The sequence below is a fragment of the Hemicordylus capensis genome, chromosome 4 (genome assembly GCF_027244095.1).
Source record: "Hemicordylus capensis ecotype Gifberg chromosome 4, rHemCap1.1.pri, whole genome shotgun sequence".
NCBI classification, from domain to species: domain Eukaryota; kingdom Metazoa; phylum Chordata; class Lepidosauria; order Squamata; family Cordylidae; genus Hemicordylus; species Hemicordylus capensis.
The window spans coordinates 78,328,854-78,332,693 of record NC_069660.1 but is presented as its reverse complement, the minus strand read 5'-3'; the positions used below and the strand labels follow the sequence as shown (position 1 = coordinate 78,332,693).

The 3,840-nt window shown below is 47.4% G+C and overlaps 1 protein-coding gene across 3 annotated transcripts in view; it reads left to right on the top strand.

Moving 5' to 3' along the window:
• Positions 1–278: 278 nt before the first annotated feature.
• MICAL1 (microtubule associated monooxygenase, calponin and LIM domain containing 1) overlaps positions 279–3,840 on the top strand; it is a 71,874-nt gene continuing 68,312 nt past the window's right edge. Inside the window, exon 1 of one of the 3 annotated variants that reach the window (XM_053243495.1) lies at positions 279–415. The gene's annotated coding sequence lies outside the window, so the exon portion shown is untranslated. Of the gene's footprint in view, positions 416–955; positions 1,206–3,840 lie in introns of those variants that run through there. The other 2 variants (XM_053243496.1, XM_053243497.1) reach the window with 2 other exon arrangements.

Genomic DNA, 3,840 nt, shown 5'->3' with positions numbered 1-3,840 from the left:
TTTGCAATCGCCAGGACCTAATCAGAGTCCGCGATGTGCCTGTCCCCCTCTTCTCCTCCGCCCCGCTGAGCCCGAGGGTAAGACTATGGAACAGCCGCGCTTTCCAGCCCAGAAGTGCAGACGGGGCTCCGCTGGGGGTGCTCCCTGAGCAGGAGCCACTCCCATCAGAGAGAGAGAGAGAAGCCCTGGCGGTGGAAAAAGCAGAGCGCAAAGGAACGGAAGCAAACCAGCTGAATAGGGGTGCTTTGATCGCTTACTTCACTGCCGGGGTGTGTTCGGGAGCCCCAGGGCCGGACACTGTCAGTGGCGCCTTTACCTCTTGCTCCCCGCTTGGTTCTGCCAGGAGGTAAGGCAAGAAGAAAGTGGAGAGACCCCGTGCGCCGCCGGCTGCGAGCCAGGACGGACAGCTCTGAAGGTAAGTGATCGTGTTGTATTGACTGACTGGCAAGTGGCCAGAGCTCAGCCTTGAACTATGCAAGCCAAGTGCCAATAATAAGGCAGAGGGTACCGCTAGGCATGTGCAGAGTTCATTCTTTCCATCCCCAATTACAGCCATAGCCGAAATGTTTCACGGGAACTGTTCCAAGGCAGAGACTAGAGGAAGAAGGTTTGTTTCCATTCCCGGGATGGGTGGCGTTTCCAGTCCTCTCCTCCAAGTCGATGAGGGTGTAAAAGTTGGGTCCGACCTGGAGAAGGGAGGGAGCAGGCAGCTTAACCACCCGGCTAGGCAAGAGGTTGGTCAACAAAGAGCCTGGAGAAGTTGATCCTCTTATTCTTAGGAGATGAAGCCATAGAGAAAGACGCCTCCGCCGCGACGCCTTACAGCGGCGCTGGAAGAGTTGCAGTTACAACTTCCCGCAGAGGCCGCCCCCCTCCCCTGTGGGTTGGCGGCTGGCCAGAATGAGCAATCGTTCTTCAAGGCGGGGCCCGGGGCGGGGTGGAGTTTGGCAAGACGGTTGTTCACCCGCCCGACCCCCTTCGGTTAAAGGATGTGAGATTCGAAGCTCTAGACTCAGGAGTATATAGAGGACACTTGAAAAGCGAAGAGGAATAGGCAGAGCATCGTAGCTGGAAGCACCAAATAAAGTGTGTGTGATCCGAGAGCCCGAGGAATGCCAACCTCCTTCACGACCTTCCAAGGGATCCTCTTGGATGGATCCAGCAGTGTAGTGCCACCGGATTGGGACGACGCTGTTGGTCAGATTGTAAGGATCAGCTTTCTGGCCCACGTGCCCCAGTGCTGAGAGGGGTTCTTTCTTATGCTGCTGAGCTGGCTTTAAAGTGATATCTGTAAATCTGTTAAATGATTTCTCTGTATCTCTGTCCTCTTAGAATCGGATGAGTAGGAAGAACTTGGACCCTAGTTTTTCTATTCCTGTATCCCACTAAGTAATAAGAGGAGCAAGTGCCTCTGAGCATGTGCAAAGTCCCTTTTCTTACTGCTGTACTGCCCATCTAGTATTTAGAGGCAAGTCTTTCAGGTGGATTTTAGTCTTGTCACTTCTTCATTTTAAAAGTCAAACATGAATGGCAGCATCCCGCAGCCCCTTTTTGCAGGGCTCCTGTACCTTTAACAGTTGTATGGCAGGCAGAAATTGATGGTAATGCCTCCCTATCACTGCATTTCCATGTCAAGAAAAGCTGCAGCAGCTGAACTTCTGCCTACTATGAATATTTTAATACTGCTTTTCAACAAAAGTACCCTAAGCGGTTTACATAGATATAAACAAACAAATGAAATGGCTCCCTTGCCCCAAAGGGCTCACAATCTTAAAAATAAACATAATATAGACACCACCAGCAGCCCCTGGAGGGATGCCTATTATGCTCCTATTGACAGTTCCATGGTTGGTTTGCTTGGTCTCAGTCCATAGATGGTGCCTATATAGTACTTTTAGAATGCCCCAACACTGAGAAAGGATATAGCAGCTGTATCCTTCCACCTTATTTCTTCACTGATCCTACCATATTTTCTAACCCCCCTCCTTGTCTGTTGTAGCAAACACCATGGCAAGCATCCTCTTCTCCTTAAGTTCATCAGGGCACATCTGAATGTGTGCAGGTGAAGAAGTGATGTCATCGGTACCCTTTAACAGCAGATGCCTTAAACTGGGCTTGGCTTTGCAGCTCTGATAACATTGCACCTGGGTTAAAGGAGCTGATATTGACAGATTCTTGTGTATGCTTCCTCCTGAGCTCAGGCAGTTTAATGGTCCAAGTGCAGTAAAGCCCATCTGCTGCTGCTGCTGCTTCTTATCCTGCTTTGAAAAAACCCTGGGAGACAAGGCAAACAGGAAATATTGGTTCATATCTTGACCTATACAGTAGAAGGTGGGGCAGATGTGTGAGCCAGTAAAGAACTGTAGCTGGTCAGGAATAGAGTTTCCACTGGGAGATGGGCTGTGGAGTAGCTTCTCAGTTGTTTACATGTTCCTACCTGAGTGGGGAACACATTAAGGGGAGATTGATGTGAAAGGGATTCTTTTAAGCCCTCTCCTAGAGTAAGCACAGGGAACAACCTCCTGGAGGGGCCTGTATTGTAGTTGTGAATCATTAATGCATTCTACACACTGGGGATGCTTTAGACTACTGCTTGATAATACAGATGGATCCCTATCTGCTTAGTGGCCAGCCCAGATGGCATACCTTTTGATACAACAAGTATATAGCCAAGCTCAAAAGACACAGCTGTAGGGTTCTGTTTAAGCTGGGTTCTGTCACCACTACCTCCTAATTGATATTTGACTTTCCTGGAAGTGTGGTACTCTAGCAACAAAACAATTAAAAGCAAGTTCCTGCTTCTCTGGGGGAATGGAGTGTGTCTCCTCCTTGATGTTGTCAGTTGCATGTGGATTAAAAGCCTGCAGCCTAGCTCCATGGAAACCCAAAATACACAAGACTCTCATGGTTCTAGCATTTTTATTAGAGCTAAGTATAGACAAAGTTTGCCTGAATTCTCTTGCACCCTTGGCCTTGATCCCCACTTCCCTCCCACATGCCATTCACTCCTGCTGTGAGGAAGTATACACTCCTCTCTCTTAGTCTCAATGAAAAATGTTTGGCTCTAGATCTAAACTCCTTGAGAGTTCTTTTGTGTCCTAGCTCTGCTTAGGAAAGGTTTAGAGGCAAAGTTCAGTTTCATAAACCAAAATACAGTATTTTGGTTTATCAAACTGAGCTTTGCCTCTAAACCTTTCCTAAGCAGCGCTAGGACCTTTGGGTGGTGGATGCTGCTAACTCTAAATATGGCCCCATCATGTCTTACAATACATGGAAAGGCAATGGGCAGGGTTTGTGTGTGCACGCGGGAGGTGTGTGTGTGTGTGTGTGTGAGAGAGAGAGAGAGAGAGAGAGAGAGAGAGAGAGACTGTTCAGTTGCAAGACAACTGGTTCCTTCAGACTGGGGATTGGAAGGGAATCCAACTAAAGCTTCAGTCAGTTACTGACGAGGAAGGATAATTTCAGTAAATTTTCTTCAGCAAATGATCTCAGTACTGTTGCAAGCACTCTTGGACCTCTGTTGCTGACATACTGAGGGAAATAACTCAAAATAGTTCCATTGAAATTTAAAAGACAAATTAAGCATTGCTTAACTTGTCCTTTTAATTTCAATGGGACTGTTTTGAGTCATTTTCCTCAGTGTGTCAGCCAGTAATTGTGACATACAACTCCCTTACCTGCCACATTGTGATTACTGTGTCTGAACACTGTGTGGTTCTGTACTGTACAATCCAGCATGGAGTATGCATCTAGCCTTTTCCTGGAGCTCTTCATGTTATCTCTGTATATTACTTAAGTAGCTCATCACATTAGCTATATATATTACTTTAGGCCTTGATA